Source organism: Rhipicephalus sanguineus, chromosome 1 (genome assembly GCF_013339695.2).
Source record: "Rhipicephalus sanguineus isolate Rsan-2018 chromosome 1, BIME_Rsan_1.4, whole genome shotgun sequence".
In the NCBI taxonomy this organism is placed as follows: domain Eukaryota; kingdom Metazoa; phylum Arthropoda; class Arachnida; order Ixodida; family Ixodidae; genus Rhipicephalus; species Rhipicephalus sanguineus.
The window spans coordinates 53,714,700-53,737,280 of NC_051176.1; the positions used below are offsets into that span (position 1 = coordinate 53,714,700).

At 47.6% G+C, this 22,581-nt stretch overlaps 11 non-coding genes across 11 annotated transcripts; all 11 read left to right on the top strand.

Moving 5' to 3' along the window:
- Positions 1-1,330: 1,330 nt before the first annotated feature.
- On the top strand, positions 1,331-1,403 carry Trnar-ucg (transfer RNA arginine (anticodon UCG)). Its single transcript has one exon. It is a non-coding gene; the product is annotated as a tRNA-Arg (tRNA).
- A 130-nt stretch (positions 1,404-1,533) lies between these two features.
- Trnar-ucg (transfer RNA arginine (anticodon UCG)) lies at positions 1,534-1,606 on the top strand. The gene has a single exon. It is a non-coding gene; the product is annotated as a tRNA-Arg (tRNA).
- A 61-nt stretch (positions 1,607-1,667) lies between these two features.
- Positions 1,668-1,740, top strand: Trnar-ucg (transfer RNA arginine (anticodon UCG)). Its single transcript has one exon. It is a non-coding gene; the product is annotated as a tRNA-Arg (tRNA).
- A 131-nt stretch (positions 1,741-1,871) lies between these two features.
- Trnar-ucg (transfer RNA arginine (anticodon UCG)) lies at positions 1,872-1,944 on the top strand. The gene has a single exon. It is a non-coding gene; the product is annotated as a tRNA-Arg (tRNA).
- A 132-nt stretch (positions 1,945-2,076) lies between these two features.
- Positions 2,077-2,148, top strand: Trnar-ucg (transfer RNA arginine (anticodon UCG)). The gene has a single exon. It is a non-coding gene; the product is annotated as a tRNA-Arg (tRNA).
- A 4,995-nt stretch (positions 2,149-7,143) lies between these two features.
- Positions 7,144-7,216, top strand: Trnar-ucg (transfer RNA arginine (anticodon UCG)). The gene has a single exon. It is a non-coding gene; the product is annotated as a tRNA-Arg (tRNA).
- Positions 7,217-7,348: 132 nt separating this feature from the next.
- Positions 7,349-7,421, top strand: Trnar-ucg (transfer RNA arginine (anticodon UCG)). The gene has a single exon. It is a non-coding gene; the product is annotated as a tRNA-Arg (tRNA).
- A 130-nt stretch (positions 7,422-7,551) lies between these two features.
- Trnar-ucg (transfer RNA arginine (anticodon UCG)) lies at positions 7,552-7,624 on the top strand. The gene has a single exon. It is a non-coding gene; the product is annotated as a tRNA-Arg (tRNA).
- A 6,836-nt stretch (positions 7,625-14,460) lies between these two features.
- Positions 14,461-14,532, top strand: Trnar-ucg (transfer RNA arginine (anticodon UCG)). The gene has a single exon. It is a non-coding gene; the product is annotated as a tRNA-Arg (tRNA).
- A 62-nt stretch (positions 14,533-14,594) lies between these two features.
- On the top strand, positions 14,595-14,667 carry Trnar-ucg (transfer RNA arginine (anticodon UCG)). The gene has a single exon. It is a non-coding gene; the product is annotated as a tRNA-Arg (tRNA).
- Positions 14,668-15,118: 451 nt separating this feature from the next.
- Positions 15,119-15,191, top strand: Trnar-ucg (transfer RNA arginine (anticodon UCG)). Its single transcript has one exon. It is a non-coding gene; the product is annotated as a tRNA-Arg (tRNA).
- The last annotated feature ends 7,390 nt before the right edge of the window (positions 15,192-22,581 follow it).

Sequence of the window (22,581 nt, forward strand, 5' to 3'; positions counted from 1 at the left end):
TGGAGAGAGCGTCAATTCGTTATTAAGAATCACTGAAAAGTTTTGCGACACAAGTGGAAGTTTGATGAATAAGGATAAAAGTGTGGGTTTGTGGCATGGCAACTGGGATCACACGCCCAATTCTTTTGGAAATATTCGGTGGCTCACGACACCTAGCCGTTATCTCGGGGTACCACTGGACAGATATAAAGACAGCGAATCGCTTTGGCTTAGCAAGGCGGAGGAACTGCGTGCGACAGCTGAAACATGGGGTGGTCGAGAATTATCGATTTTCTCTCGTTCCGCAATATGTAACGTTTTTCTGGCTGCTAAAATTATGTACCTTTTGCAAGCACTTAGTTGTACGCGTAAAAACATTCAAAAAATCCACAGGATATTTGCCACATTCATCTGGAGATCTACATGGGAGTGCACAGCAAGATCTAATTTGTTTCGTCGAGTTAAGCAAGGAGGGCTTTCTCTGTGTCATCTGTTTCTCAACCAAGTAGTATCACGTTTCATGCTAATAAGAGATCAAAGAGATTCCTTTTTATGTTGTTTATTTCAAAGAATGTTATTACATCATGTGCCTGACTTCTTTGTATCGTCAGAGAGGGGGGAACGATACTCCTTGTCGCCATTCTTCCGCGAAGTTGTGTTGTCCTATCGATTCCTAAGAGCAAGGTTTCCTATGGATTACTTATCTAACGTGAAAAGAAAGCGCCTTATGAAGGACCTAATTCAAAATGTATTCCCTGTCCCCGTTTATTGGTTAATGTTTAAAAAAGCACACGGCCAAGACGTTCTAAAACGAGCTAAAACATGTGGATACCGCCTAACGTAAGGAGACCTTCTTCTTCAAGCTTCATACAGGAACCTTGCCAGTGAAAACGTGGCTGGAGGATAGAGGGATTTATGTACCATGGGGAAGCATGTGTTTCCTGTGTAATCGGCCTGAAACTATTGAACATGTATTCATTGATTGTAATCATGCCATATTCTTTTGGGACATATTGCAGAGGACCTTAAAGATAGAACTATACCTCTTAATCCGCACGGAATTCGCTTTTTGCCCTTTGAATACTCTGTTGCGCATTTGGATGTTATCTTTTTACTGGGTCTCCATTCGGTTTGGCGCAGCATGTTAGCGTATAGACACTGTGATGTTAAAGTTCCATCTATTCATAAGTGTTTCGTGGAAATTGTCAAAGTTCGTGAGGTGTATAAGACGACTGACTGTGATGAAGATGTGATAGCTTTGTTTGATGCCTTAACGCACATGAAACGGATATGATGTGTGCTTGTTAGACGATCTTGACCTGTAGTCAAGAAGGCAATAAAGAAAAAAAAAGTCCGCGTGGCCTAATGGATAAGGCGTCTGACTTCGGATCAGAAGATTGCAGGTTCAAGTCCTGTCGCGGACGAAACCTTTTTTTTTTCGACGTTTCGCTAGCCACAGGCACTCGCGTCCATATTCGAATGTCATTTTTGTGTCAAACAAAAACAGAGAAGAAACAACAATAAAGATCAGCTTTGTCAGCACCCTAGCATGTTGTCCGCGTGGCCAAATGGATAAGGCGTCTGACTTCGGATCAGAAGATTGCAGGTTCGAGTCCTGTCGCGGACGAAACCCTTTTTTTTTTTTTCGACGTTTCGCTAGCCACAGGCAGGCAATAAAGAAAAAGAAAGTCCGCGTGGCCTAATGGATAAGGCGTCTGACTTCGGATCAGAAGATTGCAGGTTCGAGTCCTGTCGCGGACGAAACCTTTTTTTTTTTCGACGTTTCGCTAGCCACAGGCACTCGCGTCCATATTCGAATGTCATTTTTGTTTCAAACAAAAACAAAGAAGAAACAACAACAAAGATCAGCTTTGTCAGCACCGTAGCATGTTGTCCGCGTGGCCTAACGGATAAGGCGTCTGACTTCGGATCAGAAGATTGCAGGTTCGAGTCCTGTCGCGGACGAAACCTTTTTTTTTTTTCGACGTTTCGCTAGCCACAGGCACTCGCGTCCATATTCGAATGTCATTTTTGTTTCAAAAAAAAAAAAAGAAGAAACAACAACAAAGATCAGCTTTGTCAGCACCCTAGCATGTTGCCGCGTGGCCTAATGGATAAGGCGTCTGACTTCGGATCAGAAGATTGCAGGTTCGAGTCCTGTCGTGGACGAAACCTTTTTTTTTTTTTTTTCGACGTTTCGCTAGCCACAGGCACTCGCGTCCATATTCGAATGTCATTTTTGTTTCAAACAAAAAAAAAAAGAAGAAACAACAACAAAAATCAGCTTTGTCAGCAACCTAGCATGTTGTCCGCGTGGCCTGATTCTGCTTCCGGCAGCCGAGCTGATCGGATCGCAGTGTCATGGGCTCCGGCGGAGCGGCGATAGCGGCCACTATGGGCCGCGGAAACAGGAATACGGATGACAAGGATTATCAGTTTATTTTGCCTCAGCTGCCAAAAGGAAAACTCATTAATAACACCGTGTTTTTACACGGAGACGTCAGGGCCAGGCCTTACAAGGTTGAAGATTTTCGGGATGCGCTGACGCCGACGGGCCTGCTGCCCGATGTGGTGAGCCTCGGCGCGTATCAGATAAACCACTTGTGGGCGGTGACCTTCAACGACGGTGCTCCCATGAAACGCCTACTTGCCCTGAAGGAGCTCCAGGTGAAGGGGAGGCGTTGCGTCGTCGTCGACCCGCAGGACCAGCAGGTGAAGCTTAGGCTGCACTGGCTGCTGCACGGGGTGAGCGACGAAGATGTGCGGGCTTCACTGGCAGCATTTGGAAAGGTGGTGGAAGTGAGCCGGGAGCGGTGGCGGGTCCCGGGCATGGCAGACAAGTGCTCAACCACAAGGACAGTGCTACTGAAGTTGAAGAGTGGTCTCATGGTTGAGGACCTTCCACACCAGATCCGCGTGGACGGGGAGCTGGCCCTGGTTGTTGTGCCAGGACGGCCGATGCAGTGCTTGCGCTGCCAAGGCACAGGGCATGTCCGTCGTGAGTGCAAGGTGCCACGTTGCTCCCGCTGTAGACGCTTCGGGCACGTCGAAGCCGACTGTGTTAGGACATATGCCTCTGCGACAGGACCAGCGAAGAGCGAGGTGGTTGCCGAGCACGTCATGGACGCGGCCGAGACGGAGGAGGCCGCTGAAGGTGCCGGCAGCACAGTGGTCCTGGCGACAGCCGGGGGGTCGGCAGCGACAGACACACACAAGTTGTCGGAGGTTCCTCAGCATTCAACCGCACCTGTCATCACCCCGTCAGCAGCTGAACCGGTGCGGGTCGAGCAGGAAGCGCGGCCAGTCGAAGCGGACGAGGCAGCAGAGATCCAAGGAGAGACGTCCGGAAGCGGGGACGACATGAGTGTCACCACGGCCACACTAAAGCGTGCGCGCGACGAGACCGAGGAAATGGACAAGACGTCGACTACAACCAGCGAGGAGCCGCCTGCAAAGACTCCTCAAGGGAGGCGGTTCACGCTGAGACCCGAACCGAAAATCCCAACTGACAAGAGACCGGCGGACAAGACAAAGCAAAAGAATGCCGGCAAGCAGGATGGTCCTGGAGGCGGCTAGCCATAGGCTAGACGTGAAAGGTAAGCGCCATGCTCCGGGCCTACTCCTTAGAGCGTAGAAGTCACAATGGCATCGTTTCCATCACTCAGCATAGCAACGCTGAACGTGAGAGGGTTGGCGGCTAGGCGTAGGCAAAGTCAGCTCCTACGGTTGGTCACCGACCAAGATATCGACGTCCTAGCCGTCCAGGAAACTAAGGTTGACGGGGAGGAGGAGACCGGGAGCATGGTGCGTCGTTTCACTGACAGATACTATGCAGTCGTGAGCCATGCGTTAGGGACGTCCGCGGGATGTGTTCTTTTTGTAAAAAAATTGCAAGGCCTTCTTGTTCAAAGTGTATATTCATGTCAGTCAGGAAGAGTTGTGTATTGTGATTTTGTGTTTTGTGAAACTGAATTCCGAGTAATTGGCATATACGCGCCGAATGGTGTAGAAGAGCGTACCCTTTTTTTTTCGAATCTTTTCCAGTGGACGAAATGTGATAAGCGGGTTGTGTTGTTAGGGGATTTCAATTGTGTTTTAAGTGCACGGGATAGAGTTAACAATATGGGCATTCGCGACAAAAGCAGTGACGTGTTGTATAAGTTAATTAGCGAGAATGACCTGGACGATGTGTACGAATGTGTTGAAGCGGACCGCGAAGTGATGTACACGAGATTTCAAGGCACTAGCCATGCGCGGTTAGACCGCATGTACTTATCGCTAGACATTATACCATTGTGTCGCGGTTACACGGTTGTGCCAGTGTCTTTCTCGGATCATTGCTTGGTTGTATGTCGCTTAGGTATGAAGAAACAGAGTAAGGCTTTTAACTGGGATTCATGGAAACTGAACGCAATGTTATTAAAAGATGAACCATTTTTAGAAGCAGTGCACGAGACCATTAATGAAGTGCTTATGGAAAAAACGGAAACTGTAGCAGAGAAATGGGAGTGTTTAAAGCAAAAGGTGAAAATGAAAGCGATAGACAGATCAAGCACGCTAAAATTCGAAGCGCAAAAAAAAGAAAGAAGTCTGAAGAAAACACTGCAGCAGCTGATAGCCCTAGAAAGTCGGGAGCCTGGGACTTGTAAAGACGAGGTGCGCAGTGTCAAGGAAAAATTAGAACAGTATGACAGAGAGCGTTACCAAGGCGCCTGTGTTCGCGCTCGAGCAAGTGATCTTGCCGCGGGTGAGACGCCCACTAAAAGGGCGCTTTGTCTCGAAAAAGCGCAAGGACGCCGAAACCATATCGATAAGGTCTATTGCAACGGGACTCTCGCGAGCGACAATGAAATCATCGAACGGGCCTTTTTTGCGTATTATCAGTCACTATTTGCAGTTCGAAAAGCGAATGTACAGGGTTTTAAAGAAGAGTTTCTTAAGCGCATGCCGCGGCTTAGTGACGACACAAAAAAGCTTTTAGAAGGCAAAATAACGGAAGGCGAAGTGGAACGCGCGATTGGTCATCTGAACCCTGGAAAGTCACCAGGACCCGATGGCCTAACCGCTGCGTGGTATAAGACGTTTAGAACAGAACTGTCCCCGGGGTTAGCTGAGCTGTTCAATGAGGCGTACGAACGGAAACTCTGCCGCCCTCCTTTAGCAAAGCGCATACGATATTAATTCCTAAAACGGACGAAGGGGAAAAACTTAAACTGGTGACAGCGTATAGGCCCATATCGCTGACCAATGTTGATTACAAGATTTTTATGAAGGTTCTGGCAGCGCGACTTCAAGGTGTCATTAAAGAAATTGTTGGAGAGCACCAAACTTGTGGGATCAAAGGCAGAACTATTAGCTCAAACATTCACAAGATGCGGTGTGTGCTAGAGTGTTGTGACGAGGAGTTACTTGGCGTTGCTGTGCTCCAGATAGACCTGGAGAAAGCTTTTGATTGTGTTGCGCATGATATTTTGTTTGTCATCTTAGATCATATTAATGTTGGTTCCATCATCAAGGAGGGAGTGGCCTTGGCGTACCAGAACTGCACAACACGTTTAATTGTTAATAAGTCTTTGGGGGCCCCCATTCACGTAATGCGTTCTGTGCGTCAAGGCTGCCCCCTCAGTCCACTTTTGTTTTGTATTTACATCGAAGCGATGTGTTTAGCTATAACTGAAAACGAAAAAATACGTGGCTTCAGCTTGGCGGCAGTGGAAGTTAAGCTGCTGGCATATGCAGATGACATTGCGGTGTGTTGTACGAACAAAGAAAGTGTAGAGGAAACGATAAGTGTTGTGGAACATTTTTGTAGCGTCACAGGGAGTCGCGTAAACTGGGGGAAATCCCTTGGGCTTTGGCACGGAAGGTGGCCTTCAAAGCCGGACCATTTTGCGAATGTGCACTGGACGGAAACACCGACAAAGTACCTCGGTGTTCCCCTTGAATGTTATAACGGCAGCGAGGAGTATTGGTCGCGTCAAACAAAAGAGACGAAGGAAAAAGCAGACAGGTGGAATGGCATGAACCTGTCTGTTTTTGCTAGGGCTACTGTGTGCAACATGTTTTTTATCACTAAACTGTGGTATGTAATGCAGGTGCTACATTGTTCAAGGATCAACGTGCAAAGGCTGCACAGAGTATTCGCAGTGTTTATATGGGGCTCTGAATGGGAAAGGTGCAGACGGACCAATTTGTTCAGGCGCGTGAAGGACGGGGGTCTCGGTTTGGCGCACCTATTTGTGAGACAATTAGTAAATAGATTTTTTGTTTTTCCGTGACGTCAGGGATCCGTTTTTGCGTACGGTATGCCAGCTCAGGTTAGGCAGTGCCTTACCAGATCTTGTTGTCACTACGGATAGCCGGCCCGTGACGTTGCGTGGCTATCTCAAGGAAGTGGTAGACAGTGTACGTTTTTTATCTGTTCGTTTTTCTTTGGATTATCTAGCAAGTGTTAGAAGAAAAGAATTGTACAAAGATGTCTGTGATATGGTTTTGCCAGTACCATTGTACAGGGCCATATACCGTGGAAGACCGGGACAAAATGTACTGAAGCGGGTGAGAAACATGCAGGTACCTACAGGGGTGAAAACATTTTTCTTTAAGTTACACACAGGAACACTATCAGTAAAGACTTTCACAGAGGAACGGGGCTTTTTTACACCATGGGGGTCACACTGCTTGATATGTAAGAAACCAGAAACAATAGACCATGTTTTCTTGCATTGTTGGGAAGGGGTACATTTTTGGGACATTTTGCAGAGGACAATAAAGAAGGATTTTCCACTGGATCCCCATGGGATAAGGTATCTCGCAGTAAAGAATGATGAGGGGGTCCCATTTTATGTAGTGATGTTGACCGGTCTCCACTGCATATGGCGTGCGCGAATGGCCGGATACCACTTCGACCCGGATGCAAAACCAGCAGCAATTTATTTCAGGCAAAGCATGTCTGCATTCATTGAGTGTAGTAAAATACAGGATATTGAGCCAGAATGGTTGTCAAGGTTTGAACCTCTGGCAACCCTTAAGTATTTTTAAGAGAACATCAGTCCAAATGGGACTGATGGCAATGCTTGTTCCTTTTCCATTGTATTGTATTATGTGAGTGTGATATGACTGCCCTGTACAATGTCCAAGCCAGGCAATAAATAAATAAAAAAAAAAGTCCGCGTGGCCTAATGGATAAGGCGTCTGACTTCGGATCAGAAGATTGCAGGTTCGAGTCCTGTCGCGGACGAAACCTTTTTTTTTTTTCGACGTTTCGCTAGCCACAGGCACTCGCGTCCATATTCGAATGTCATTTTTGTTTCAAACAAAAACAAAGAAGAAACAACAACAAAGATCAGCTTTGTCATCACCCTAGCATGTTGTCCGCGTGGCCTAATGGATAAGGCGTCTGACTTCGGATCAGAAGATAGCAGGTTCGAGTCCTATCGCGGACGAAACCTTTTTTTTTCGACGTTTCGCTAGCCACAGGCACTCGCGTCCATATTCGAATGTCATTTTTGTTTCAAACAAACAAAAAAAAAGAAACAACAACAAAAATCAGCTTTGTCAGCAACATAGCATGTTGTCCGCGTGGCCTAATGGATAAGGCGTCTGACTTCGGATCAGAAGATTGCAGGTTCGAGTCCTGTCGCGGACGAAACCTTTTTTTTTTTTTTTTTTTTCGACGTTTCGCTAGCCACAGGCACTCGCGTCCATATTCGAATGTCATTTTTGTTTCAAACAAACAAAAAAAGAAGAAACAACAACAAAGATCAGCTTTGTCAGCACCCTAGCATGTTGTCCGCGTGGCCTAATGGATAAGGCGTCTGACTTCGGATCAGAAGATTGCAGGAGAAGCCGCATCGAACGGCTGTGCTCGGAAATGCTCTCTGCTGGGAACAGCGTATCGGCCACAGGCCGAGGATGATCAACCCCGTTTCTTGACGAAGATTCAAGCTACAAAGTCGTCCTGCCTCGTCTACCAACCGGTAACGATGTTTTGAATTCCGTTTTCCTTCATGCCGACTTGAGTGGTAGACCGTATCGTGCCCCAGACTTCCGTGACGCGCTGCTCGAAGTGGTGACCACTGCAGGCATCATAGGTGTGGGACAATACCAAATGAGCCACGTATGGATGGTTACGTGTTCAAGCAGCGCGGCGAAACAGAAACTTGTCACCCGTGGTGAGCTCCGTGTAAAAGGGCGGAAGTGCATGGTGATAGACCCGGAGACCAAGAACATTCAGCTAAAGCTTCTATGGCTTCCACCTCATCTGGAATCACGGCGTGTGGAAGAGGCGTTCCAAGCTTACGGTGTGGTGAAGTCCGTTGACAGAGAGGCATGGAGATGTGCTGGTATGCAACACTGGATGACAACAAATAGGGATGTTGCCTTGGAGCTCAAGGACACCATCACTGTGAGCTCAATACCGCATATTATGTCTATCTACGGTCACCAGTGCCTAGTACTTATTCCCGGTAGGCCTCCGCTGTGTCTTCGTTGCAAGCGAGTGGGGCATGTCCGTCGACAATGCAAAACACCGAGGTGCATGCAGTGCCATCGATTCGGTCATTCGTCGGATGCCTGCGTGTCGACTTACGCCAGCAAGCTTCGTTCTGGCCAATCTAGCGCAGAAGAGCCGCATCTGGACCATCTCATGGATGCTACTGAGGTAGTTGATGCGACAGGAGAAGCAACGGGAGAAGCAGTAGGTGGCATAAAGGAAGATCAACACTTGTCCATGGAAGTCATGCCCAGCAGCCACAATAACTCTGCTAAAGACATCAGCGCAGACATCAGCGATGAGATTACTGCAGGGGAACACTCCCTGGAAGAACTTAAAAAGCCTCCTGATAACGAGGGAGAAGAAGAGGCAATGGATAGCAGCCAGACCAGGAAACGTCCGGCACCGCTCAGCGACGAAGCAAGAACAACAAGTGCGTCAGACGCAACAGAGCAAATGTCCTCTTGTGGCCCACGTGTCGTCTCGTTTGGGGACCGAGGATCGCGCCGCCTATGCCAGCGTCCTCAAGAAAGTGCTGCTAAAAAGTGCAAAGGAGGTAAAGCCACAGGTGCCCTGTGGCTAAAGGCGACCAACAAAAGCTTTAAGTGAGCAAAATGGCTACCGCACTTACCTTCCCTACGTGTGTAGCGACACTCAACGTACGTGGCTTGAGAAATGTTAGGCGTCAGTGGCAGTTACGCCACGTGCTTGAGCAGTATAACATTGACGTTGCTGCAGTGCAAGAGTCTAAGATTTCGTCTGCTAATGATGCCGACCTTGCACTCGAAATTTTACGAGATTATTATGTATACATAAGCCAAGCACGTGGTGCTTCCGCTGGATGTTTTTTATTAGTAAGAAAGCGGTTAAATCACACTTTAATGTCGGCACATGTGGATGGGGAAGGCCGCATTATTTGTTGTGACCTCTCTTTTCATTCCCATAATTGGAGGTTTGTCTGTGTCTATGCTCCCTCGAAAGTAAACGAGAGGAAGGCTTTTTTCCTCTCCTTAGCTTCGCTGCTGAACACTGACAGAAATTTGATATTGTTGGGAGACTTTAATTGTGTTTGTGACACTAGAGATCATTCATATATAACGAATCGTCATGATGCAAGTGCGGCTTTACTGCAGCAATTACTGAATGACCACAATCTAATAGATGTGGGAGCACATGCGCCCTCCTCGGTAACGTTCACGCACTTTCAGGGTGTCTCACACGCTCGACTAGACCGTGTGTATGTATCTATAAACCTATGGTCTCACATTCATAACTATGCTGTAAAGCCCATATTTTTTACAGACCATTGCTTAGTAGCCGTTTCACGGGGTCCCCAAAAATTTCGTAAGGCTCCTTCAAACTGGGAACTATGGAAGCTTAACGTACAGCTCTTGCGTGAGGAAAGTTTCGAAAAAATAGTCAACGAATTGCTACGTGAGGTAACACAATGTCGACAGCTGCCAATTTTTGCTCAGTGGGAAATGTTCAAAGAGAAAGTTAAGTATGAGGCAATTGGTATTTCATGCGAGTTGACCCATAGAAAAACTGCTTAAAAACGTTATCTTTATGATTTACTTCATAAGCTCCATGCATTTGAAAGTCAAGAGCCGGGATTGTACGTTGATGAGATAAATTCGGTTCGAGCACAGATACAAAAACATGATGCAGAAGTATATAGAGGAGCAATGGTTCGTTCACGTGTTACTCGCTTCACTGATGAGGAACCCACAAAAAGCGCTCATGGGGATGAAAAGCGGTATGCACTTTCTAAACAGATATTGCAAATTGAATCGCGTGGTTCTATTTGCACAGAGACATGTCAAATAAGAGCCGCATTCGAAAAGTATTATAAAAAACTATTTACCGCGGCTGAGCTTCGGGATGATTATGAAGAAAAAGCTGACCACTTTATTGCGCTTGTGCCACCCTTACAAGAGGACGACAGACTTAGTGTTGATGGGCCCATCACTAGGGAAGAAATAAGGTTTGCAATAAGCACGTTGCAGAAAAACAAAACTCCTGGCCCAGATGGCCTTAGTGCGGAATTTTACATAAAATTTCAAGAACTTCTGGTTCCTTTTCTTGAGCAACTTTTTAAGGAGGCCTATGAACGTGGTGAGCTTTCTCCTTCTTTCTATCAGGGCCATACAACATTAATACCAAAAAGTACTGACACTGAAGCGTTAAAGAGAGTTAACGGATATAGGCCTATATCATTATGTAACGTTGATTACAAAATATTTGCGAAATTGCTGATAAATCGCCTGCAGACAGTGATCACTAGATGCGTAGGTGACCACCAAACATGTGGAATTCGAGGCCGCTCTATACAAACAAATATCCATATAGCGCGGTCAGTCCTTGAATGTATCGATGGTAGTATGGACCAAGTAGCCCTTCTTCAAATAGACCTCGCTAAAGCCTTTGACAATTTACAGCATGCTTTCCTGTACAGGCTCCTAAGACATCTGCAGTTGGGTGACGTACTGTACAATGGCATTTCACTCTGTTATAAAAAGTGCACTACAAGGCTCATTGTAAACCGCACACTTTCGGATATAATAGAGTTAAATTCATCCGTACGTCAGGGGTGTCCGCTCTCGCCTTTGCTCTTTGCAATATACCTGGAACCGCTATGTTTAAGTGTGCTTCTAAATTCTAGCATTACAGGATACCGATATGAGGCTGAGGAAATTAAAGTTCTAGCTTATGAGGACGACATCGCCTTCTTTTGCATCGATAAACCTAGTGTTCAAGAAGCAGTAAACACTACTTTACGCTTCTGTGAAATCGCTGGAGCCAGTATAAATTTTGATAAAAGCAGAGGATTCTGGCTGGGAATGTGGACACAAACTCCCTCAGTGTTCTCAAATATCCATTGGAATGCGACTGCTTTGCGGTATCTTGGTGTGCCTCTTGATAACTATCGTAACAGCGGCCCACATTGGACGTCCGCGATAACTAATATCCGTCGAAAGGTGTCAACATGACACGGCCGAGACCTTTCCATTTTTTCAAGAGCTAAAGCGTGCAATATATTTCTTGCATCAAAGCTTGTCTATGTTTTGCAGGTATTGCACTGCTCTCGTGTGCACATTCAAGCATTTCACAGGATATTTGCTTGTTTTATTTGGGGCTCTTCATGGGAACGCATGAGAAGAGACAACCTTTTTCTGCCACTTGAGAAGGGCGGCCTCAGTCTGGTGCATTTGTTTGTGCGACAGTTGGTGTTGCGATTTTTTTATCTCAAAGACGTCTGTCACCCATTTCTTTTGGCAGTTCTTCGAAACCGTCTGAGTTATCATCTTCCTTTTCTTTATGTCACGACAAATGTTGCCAAGGAATCGCAGTTGTCGGGCTTCTTAAAAGAAATACTGTCAACTTTTTGAAAACCAGATTTACATTAGAGTATTTATATAATATAGACAGAACAACGCTAACCGCTGCACTTGTGAATAACCTTTTCCCAGAACCTGTATACCGGCTGCCATATTTGCTTTTGCCTGGTCATGATGTATTATTCCGTGTACGTAGAATGTGCATATCGCCAGCAGCGAAAACGTTTTTCTTTAAACTGCACACATCCACTCTACCAATGAAGAAATGGCTCAATGAAAAAGCAATATATGTGCCTTGGACTGTAAATTGTCGACTCTGTCACCAACTTGAGACGATAGAGCATTGTTTTATCCATTGTCGTGACGAATTTTATTTCTGGGACATTCTAAAGAGAACAATCAGAAAAGACCTTCCTATCACAACTCATGGTATTCGGTTCCTCCCTTTCAAAAAGAGCCCCACCAATAATACACCGTATGATTTATTTATGTTATTAGGACGTTATGCGCTATGGAAAAGTCGCATGATCGACAGGCACGCCGAGCCACCACGATCGACGAGGTCTGTCTTCCGAGAAGAAGCTGCTCAAGTGTGCAGTGTTGTTGAGACTTTTGAGCCCGTTCCGGAGTGGCTTGCACTTCTGGACGCTTGTGTGTGTTTGCCTGACTTTTGAACAGCCTCTCACTGTAGGCAACAATGTGGGTGTTCTGCATGTTAAGATAATTCTAATGTGACGAAGTATGTAGTGTGTGGTGCCTGGTGGGCGACCGATGGCGGCGCTGCGAACGGCGCCTGTATGACGTCAGAGCGGGGATTCGCGCGCTTTCGTCTGCTACGTAGGCCCAGCGCCGTGTTGAAACCACCGTTGTGGTATCTCAACAAAAAAAGCAGTTCAATTGGTTATCTCGCATATGGTGGCTATTGACGCTGTTCGAACAACCGTGGGACTGCTTTTAACGTTCATTTAGAACTACAGCTCTTTGTTTCTTAGAGCTGCGGCCGCTTGTCTGTGCGGCGAGCGCTGCGCAATGGTGAAGTACTGCTCTGTGCCTCAGTGTACTTCGTCCGCTCGTGAAAACGGCGTTAGCTTTCTCAACTACCCTAAGGATCTGAAGCTGAAGAAGGGGTGGATTGTCAAGCTCAGAACGGGGATGCGCCCCACACCTTCATCGACAGTGTGCAGCAAGCACTTCGCGGACAGTGACTTCTGCTACCCACCGTACGCGCCACTCTTAGGTAAGCTTGTGACCATGTCTAAGCGCCTCGCCAATATTTAAGCCGTTTATTACACGCAGGCTATAAGCATAGGCGACTTAACCAGGTGCGGTGCCGTCCCACAACCTGCCGCGAAGGCCCCTAGACAAGGAGCCGACGACGCGGCCTCCGAATCGCCTCGCACGTAAGCGCGCCTCGTGAGCTCAGCTGAGCGGCGCAGGATATTTGAGACTACGGCTGCATTTGGATGGTGTACATACGTATTTTACTTATGAAGGCAAGCGCGCGCCTAGCGGACTGCTTATTATAAAGTCATAAATGAAACCTGTTGCCGCTGTTTAGTGCACATTCTCTAAAAGTTTTCACCTGAGGCAGTGCAGTCACATTTAAAAGCGGAGCTCTTTAAGCTTTTCGTTAGACTGCGTGGCGTGAAACTGGACCCAGCATGCCTGTGACACGTTAATCTCTGTGACCCTGTGCGTGGTATAATCAACAATTAACTATTTGTTATATTCTAATGCCCATGCGACGGCCCTGTGCGGTATTAATATGAACTACGACGTAATATCGTTCTCACTGAACCAACATTACGGGGCAAACTGCGATCATGGGCATCGGCAAGGGGGTGTGCAACAAGGCGGCATTTGCGCACTTGTTTACAGGACGAGAGCTGCGACGGTGATGCGATCTCCTTTGACAGCCTCGACCGCGCATTCAACAACGTGGCCTGCATCGTACACCGCCTCGCCCTCGATGAGGCACCGTGACCTTTCACAGGCTTTATCTACATACTTGTAGATGCTGGAGAACGGCACGCTTACTGAAAAATCGGAAAAAAAACACCAATCTAATTAGTATCGTACGGCGGAAACAAGATAACGAGCGAGAACACTCACACATAGTTTCACTTTCTTACCAGCAATGCGGTTGGTGGCATCGGCGCACTCGTCGGCCATCTGGGTGATTTCCTGGCCCCGTCGATTGGGCCGCAACTGAAACAAGTTCAAGATTACACTCGAAAACATTTCTTACAGGTGTTAGTTGACCGTCGCGAGGCTGTTCGTTCGACAAAGTTCCCGCCTGAAGCAGACGATCCGCATACAGGAGCAGCGGCTGCTGCAGCGCGGTTGAAAGCGGAGTCCCCGCTCTGACGTCACACGCGAGAGGGCGCCACTCCAAGATCTCCAGGCCAATAACGGGTCATCTTTCTATGAATTAAAGAAAACAAAAAAGTCCGCGTGGCCTAATGGATAAGGCGTCCTACTTCGGATCAGAAGATTGCAGGTTCGAGTCCTGTCGCGGATGAAACCTTTTTTTTTTCGACGTTTCGCTAGCCACAGGCACTCGCGTCCATATTCGAATGTCATTTTTGTTTCAAACAAAAAAAAAAGAAGAAACAACAACAAAAATCAGCTTTGTCAGCACCCTAGCATGTTGCCGCGTGGCCTAATGGATAAGGCGTCTGACTTCGGATCAGAAGATTGCAGGTTCGAGTCCTGTCGTGGACGAAACCTTTTTTTTTTTTTTCGACGTTTCGCTAGCCACAGGCAGGCAATAAAGAAAAAAAAAAGTCCGCGTGGCCTAATGGATAAGGCGTCTGACTTCGGATCAGAAGATTGCAGGTTCGAGTCCTGTCGCGGACGAAACCTTTTTTTTTTTTTTTTCGACGTTTCGCTAGCCACAGGCACTCGCGTCCATATTCGAATGTCATTTTTGTTTCAAACAAAAAAAAAAAAGAAGAAACAACAACAAAGATCAGCTTTGTCAGCACCCTAGCATGTTGTCCGCGTGGCCTTTATTATTTATTATTAATAATAAAGGCCACGCGGACAACATGCTAGGGTGCTGACAAAGCTGATCTTTGTTGTTGTTTCTTCTTCTTTTTTTTTTTTTTTTTTTTTAATGGATAAGGCGTCTGACTTCGGATCAGAAGATTGCAGGTTCGAGTCCAGTCGCGGATGAAACCTTTTTTTTTTTCGACGTTTCGCTAGCCACAGGCACTCGCGTCCATATTCGAATGTCATTTTTGTTTCAAACAAAAAAAAAAAGAAGAAACAACAACAAAGATCAGCTTTGTCAGCACCCTAGCATGTTGTCCGCGTGGCCTAATGGATAAGGCGTCTGACTTCGGATCAGAAGATTGCAGGTTCGAGTCCTGTCGCGGACGAAACCTTCTTTTTTTCGACGTTTCGCTAGCCGCAGGCACTCGCGTCCATATTCGAATGTCATTTTTGTTTCAAACAAAAAAAAAAGAAAACAACAAAGATCAGCTTTGTCAGCACCCTAGCATGTTGTCCGCGTGGCCCATTCTGCTTCCGGCAGCCGTGCTGAACGGATCGCAGGGTCATGGGCTCCGGCGGAGCGGCGATAGCGCCCAGTCTTAGCCGCGGAAACAGGAACGGGGATAACGAATACCAGTTTATTTTGCCGCAACTGCCAAAAGGACGACTTGTTATCAACACCGTGTTTTTACACGGTGATGTACTATCGTGAGCAATATGAGCTCGAACACGCGAGCGCGTGGCGAATAGCCTCGAACCCTACATCGGCTGATTCGCAGCGGCTAGTGCCGGAAACAAAGTGGAAAGCGCTCCGCGCTTCCGCTAGCTGTTGACACTCCCGCCTCAATATCGTTGCTGCAAAAACAGCAGCTTATAACGTGTCAGTGACCGCTAGCGGTGATACGAATTCACACCAACGCGCACAGCCACAACCAATGACCCATCAGCTATGTAGCTCCTGAGATATCGGCGGTGATGTAGCCTGCCGTGATGCACTGGCCATGGTTGTATTATATCTAGGTGGTGTTGGATGAGCATATTGATACGCCTCTTTTATTTATTGATGTTTTTCGTGCAATAATTTTTTTTGCGTTTTCATTGCTAGCAGCCGATAGCACGCAGTCAGCTGCCGTTTCGCACCAACGCTATCGAAGCGGGTGTGCCAACAGTCAGCGGAAAAGCGTCCCTGCTTTCCCCTCCGGTTTCGGCAGCGCCATCCACGTATCGCGCTATCTCGGTTTTGAGGCTATCCGCCACGCGCTCGCGTGTTCGAGCTCATATTGCTCACGATAGTACGAGCGAGGCCATACAAGATCGAAGATTTCAGGGACGCATTGACGCCAACGGTCCTGCTGCCGGATGTGGTAAGCCTCGGTGTGTACCAGGTTAACCACGTGTGGGCGGTGACATTGAACGATGCCGCTCCCACGAAACGCCTGCTCGCCTTGAAGGAGCTGCAGGTGAAGGGGCGGCGCTGCGTCGTCGTCGACCCACAGGACCAGCAGGTGCGGCTGCGAATACACTGGCTGCTTTACGGGGTGAGCGACGAAGAAGTACGGACGGCGCTTTCGGCTTTCGGCAAGGTGGTGGAGGTGAGCCGTGAGCGGCGGCGTGTCCCGGGCATGTCAGACAAGTGTTCGACCACAAGAACAGCCCTCCTGAAGCTGAAAAGCGGCGTCAAGGTCGAAGACCTTCCGCACCAGATCAGGATCGATGGAGAACTGGCCTTGCTGGTTGTGCCTGGTCGGCCGATGCAATGCTTGCGCTGCCAAGGCACAGGGCACGTCCGCCGAGAGAGCAAGGTCCCCCGTTGCTCACGCTGCAAACGCTTCGGACACGTCGAGGCCGATTGCGTTAGAACTTACGCCAGTGCAATGGGGCCAGCGATGAACGAGGTGATCGCTGAGCATGTCATGGACGCGGCCGAGGCAGAGGGCGCCGCCAAAGGGGTCGGAAGCCCAGTGGTCCCTGTGACTACTGGAGGGGCGGCGCCGGCAGACACACCCAAGGTTCCGGAGGCTCTCCAGCATTTGACTACACCGGCCAGCGCCCCGTCAGCGGTCGGGCCTGAGCGGGTCGAGACGGACGTGGTTCCAGTGGGGGCAGCCGAAACAACGGAGGGTCAGGGAGAGACGGCGGCGGACAGCGAGGACGAGATGTGCGTGACCAGCGCCACGCTAAAGCGTCCACTCGACGACTCGGGGGAGCTGGACGGGGCGTCGTCCACCAACAGCCAGGAGCCGCCTGCGAAGGCGCCGCAAGGGAGGCGGCTTAGTCTCAAACATAAGCCGAAAGTCCCTACCGACAGGAGACTGGCGGACAAGGCAAAAGAAAACAGCGCCGGGAAGCAGGATGGTCCTGGAGGCGGCTAGCCGCGGGCTGGTCGTGAAAGGTAAGCACCATGCTCCGGGCCTACTCCTTTAGCGAATAAGTCACCATGGCATTGACCCCGCCATTCAGCATAGCTACGCTTAACGTCAGAAGGTTGGCGGCTAGGCGTAGGCAAAGTCAGCTCTTGCGGTTGCTCACAGACCAAGACATAGACGTCCTAGCCGTCCAGGAAACTAAGGTAGACGGAGAGGAGGAGACCGGGAGCATGGTGCGCCGTTTCACTGACCGATATTACGCGGTCGTAAGCCATGCGATAGGAACGTCCGCGGGTTGTGTTCTTTTTGTGAAAAAATTCCAAAGCCTTCTTGTGCAAAGTGTTTTTTCATGCCAGTCAGGCAGAATTGTTTGTGACTGTTTATTGTGCCACTGAATTCAGAGTAGTATGCGTATACGCACCGAATAGTGTAGAAGAGCGTGCTCAGTTTTTTTCCTAACCTGTTTCAGTGGACAAAGTGTGATAAGAGGATGGTTTTGTTAGGGGATTTCAACTGTGTTTTAAGTGCTCTCGATAGTCAATAGCACTGGCGTTCGTGACAAAAGCAGTGACGTGCTAGGCAAATTAATAAACGAAAATGACTTGGATGACGTGTATGAATGTGTCGTAGTAAATCGCGAAGTGATGTACACGCGATTTCAAGGCAATAGCCATGCGCGTTTAGACCGCATATACCTATCCTTAGATATTTTGCCTATGTGTCACGATTTTTCGGTTGAGCCAGTGTCGTTTTCAGACCACTGTATGGTTGTGTGTCGCATAGGCATGAAGAAACAGCGTAAGGCTTTCAACTGGGATTTATGGAAACTGAACGAATTGTTATTAAAAGATGAACCATTTTTAGAAGCAGTGCACGAGACCATTAATGAAGTGCTTATGGAAAAAAGCAGAGAAATGGGAGTGTTTAAAGCAGAAGGTGAAAATGAAAGCGCTAGACAGATCGAACACGCTAAAATTCGAAGCGCAAATAAAAGAAAGAAGTCTGAAGAAAACACTGCAGCAGCTGATAGCCCTAGAAAGTCGGGAATCTGGGACTTGTAAAGACGAGGTGCGCAGTGTCAAGGAAAAATTAGAACTGCATGACAGAGAGCGTTATCAAGGCGCCTGGGTTCGCGCTCGAGCAAATGATCTTGTCGCGGGGGAGACGCCCACAAAAAGGGCGCTTTGTCTCGAAAAAGCGCAAGGACGCCGAAACCACATCGATAAGGTCTATTGCAACGGGAGTCTCGCGAGCGACAATGAAACCATCGAACGGGCTTTTTTTGCGCATTATCAGTCACTTTTTGCAGTTCGAAAAGCAAATCTACATGGGTCTAAAGAAGAGTTTCTTAAGCGCATGCCGCGGCTTAGTGACGTCACAGAAAAGCTTTTAGAAGGCAAAATAACGGAAGGCGAAGTGGAACGCGCGATTGGTCATTTGAACCCCGGAAAGTCACCGGGAACCGATGGCCTAACCGCTACGTGGTATAAGACGTTTAGAACAGAACTGTCCCCGGGGTTAGCTGAGCTGTTCAATGAGGCGTACGAACGGAAAACTCTGCCGCCCTCCTTTAGCAAAGCGCATACGATATTAATTCCTAAAACGGACGAAGGGGAAAAACTTAAAGGAGTACTGACACGATTTTGAAGTGCAGCAAAACGGACGTTTTTGGTTTCCTTGGCATGTAGCGTTAACGCTCTCCCCAGACCGCATCCGGGAAACACGTATAAATATTAAGTTTGATTTTAAAGTTTCATCTCCCAGCACCTGCAAGGCAGCTTCACCGCATGGAGAGCCCTATGACGTTTCAAGTCAGCTCACTTGGTTTGCGAAGTCTGGGTTCTGCATGCAGCCTAAATCACAGAAATCGCTGTCGGAGGCACTGGACGACAGTTCACTCATCATGAACCACGTTCGACTGACAGCAAAGGACAGCAGGTGCATATTTCGTGGGTTGCAGTCTGCCCGTGACGTCACGGGCAGACTTGACACGTCACTATGAAGCCGCCCTCTCGAAACCGAAACTGCTGGTTGAAAGAAGCGGTATTAAAAATATGTGCAATGCATCCCCAGGCACCACGACACTCTTTTTGGGGTTCTCGACACTCGTGCTTTCATTTAGAGGAACAACCCGAAAAATTTTAAAATTCATGTCAGTACTCCTTTAAACTGGTGACATCGTATAGGCCCATATCGCTGACCAATATTGACAAGATTTTTATGAAGGTTCTGGCAGCGCGACTTAAAGGTGTCATTAAAGAAATTGTTGGAGAGCACCAAACCTGTCCATGGAATCAAAGGCAGAACTATTAGCTCAAACATTCACAAGATGCGGTGTGTGCTAGAGTGTTGTGACGAGGATTTACTTGGCGTTGCTGTGCTCCAGATAGACCTGGAGAAAGCTTTTTATTGTGTTGCGCATGATATTTTGTTTGCCATCTTAGATCATATTAATGTTGGTTCCATCATCAAGGAGGGCCTTGGCGTACCAGAACTGCACAACACGTTTAATTGTTAACAAGTCTTTGGGGGCCCCCATTCACGTAATGCGTTCTGTGCGTCAAGGCCGCCCCCTCAGTCCACTTTTGTTTTGTATTTCCATCGAAGCGATGTGTTTAGCTATAACTGAAAACGAAAAAATACGTGGCTTCAGCTTGGCGGCAGTGGAAGTTAAGCTGCTGGCATATGCAGATGACATTGCGGTGTGTTGTACGAACAAAGAAAGTGTAGAGGAAACGATAAGTGTTGTGAAACATTTTTAGCGTCACAGGGAGCCGCGTAAACGGGGGGAAATCTCTTGGGCTTTGGCACGGAAGGTGGCCTTCAAAGCCCGACCATTTTGCGAATGTGCACTGGACGGAAACACCGACAAGGTACCTCAGTGTTCCCCTTGAATGTTATAACGGCAGCGAGGAGTGTTGGTCGCGTGAAACAAAAGAGACGAAGGAAAAGGCAGACAGGTGGAAAGGCTGTCTGTTTTTGCTAGGGCTACTGCAAGGTCGATTCAAATAGGTCGCGAAGCTTCGGGCGAAAAACGGTTCAGAACCTATTGCCAACGACACCAGCAAGGGGAGTTATCGGTGCTGCGATTGAAGCGCGACTATGTTTGGAGAGAACAAACACTAATAGTGAAAAACCAAGTTTTATTGTACACGTAAAGCAATCTTTGTTTTACAAATTACATTTATTTCCCGAACAATAGTATGTAGGTGCAATGTGCCAAGAATGTACGACAGTGTTTAATTCTTACGAAACAACCTTTTTCTTAGCGCCCCCTGAAGAGAGGCGCACGTCATTATCATTTAGTGCAGCCCTTGCGGTGCATGGAAAGGCGCGCTCGTAAGTTCGTCTGCGGCGACACGCCCCCTCAGGTGTTCTGGTGTTTCGCACTTGCATGCGTTCTGTGAATATTGTGGTGAGAATTTGATTTTGGTGTGCGCGAAGTTGCGAGGTGCGTTTCATCGTTGGTGAACGTGTTGGCTACGGTGTTCAACGGACAACGGCACGAGGCGGCTAACATTTAACGCCGAACGCTTTCCTCGGTACTCGCGGAAACGATGTGGTGTTCCAAGGATGCAGTAGCAACACGCGTACGCCTGGCGAGCCCTCTCTTCTAGATAAGACACCGGGGCAATGGTTCGGAGTAGTGAGCTTGCTGGATTTTCATGGATCAGTATTCCTGCTGCCCGGTTTCCTTCGTGAACACGCGGTGCCTACTATATTTCCTGTTATCGGTGAGCAGATCGCTAAGTTATCTGTCGCGCTACAATCACTACAATTCGCATGTCTTGATACGTTACACGTAAGGGTAATTTATCGGAACAAAAGGGAAAACATAGTGCACGTAGTGTACGCACCTTTTGTACTTATTATGACATTTGTTGCTCATTGTGTAGGGTGTGTTAAAGCGTTATTGTGACCATTGAATAAAACTGAAATATCATTATTTTGGCGTGACTAGGCGTCATTTTTTCTTACTGAAGCACACATGCAATGCGCTCTTTAAGTTCCCTGCGCATGTGGGAAGCAAATATGCAACGCTGCTACCTACATTATTCACGTTGCGGAAGATGATACGAACGCAGAATAAAAGCTCAAAGAATAAGGTTTCCTGGTAAAACCAAGGCGAATTGCACGACGGTACGCTTAAACACCGCTGTTTAGTCACGGGTCGATATTAGTTCAGCTAGCGTTTGCTTCAAGCGCATTCGCCAAGGCTCGCCGTAGCGCGAGTCCTTAGCGATCAGGGGCCTAAGAAAAATATTTTGAGGTCAAATTTCGCGCTAGTGCCAACAAAATGATGTCACTTTTTTACCGAATATTGCGTCACATCCGCTTTATTTTTTGTTCCGCCGGAAGTGTTCCCTCCTCACACAGATGGCGCCAAGCCCCATGATAGGATATTCTAGCACATGATTCTAGCCACCCTACCCATGAGCAGCTGATGAGCAGACATTTTCTGAACGTATGGGCTTCTATGGAAGCTTCGCTACCATTTAAATTTACCTTGGCTACTCTATGCAACATGTTTTTTATCACTAAACTGTGGTATATAATGCAGGTGCTACATAGTTCAAGGATCAACGTGCAAAGGCTGCACAGAGTGTTCGCAGTTTTTATATGGGGCTCTGAATGGGAAAGGTGCAGACGGACCAATTTGTTCAGGCGCGTGAAGGACGGGGGTCTCGGTTTGGCGCACCTATTTGTGAGACAATTAGTAAATAGATTTTTGTTTTTCCGTGACGTCAGGGATCCGTTTTTGCGTACGGTATGCCAGCTCATGTTAGGCAGTGCCTCACCAGATCTTGTTGTCAGTACGGATAGCCGGCCCGTGACGTTGCGTGGCTATCTTAAGGAAGTGGTAGACAGTGTACGTTTTTTATCTGTTCGTTTTTCGTTGGATTATCTAGCAAGTGTTAGAAGAAAAGAATTGTACAAAGATGTATGTGATATGGTTTTGCCAGTACCATTGTACAGGGCCATATACAGTGGAAGACCGGGACAAAATGTACTGAAGCGGGTGAGAAACATGCAGGTACCTACAGGGGTGAAAACATTTTTCTTTAAGTTACACACAGGAACACTATCAGTAAAGACTTTCACAGAGGAACGGGGCTTTTTTACACCATGGGGGTCACACTGCTTGATATGTAAGAAACCAGAAACAATAGACCATGTTTTTTTGCATTGTTGGGAAGGGGTACATTTTTGGGACATTTTGCAGAGGACAACAAGAAAGATTTTCCACTGGATCCACACGGGATAAGGTATCTCGCAGTAACGAATGATGAGGGGGTCCCATTTCATGTAGTGATGTTGACCGGTCTCCACAGTATATGGCGTGCGCGAATGGCCGGATACCACTTCGACCCGGATGCAAAGCCAGCAGTAATTTATTTCAGGCAAAGCA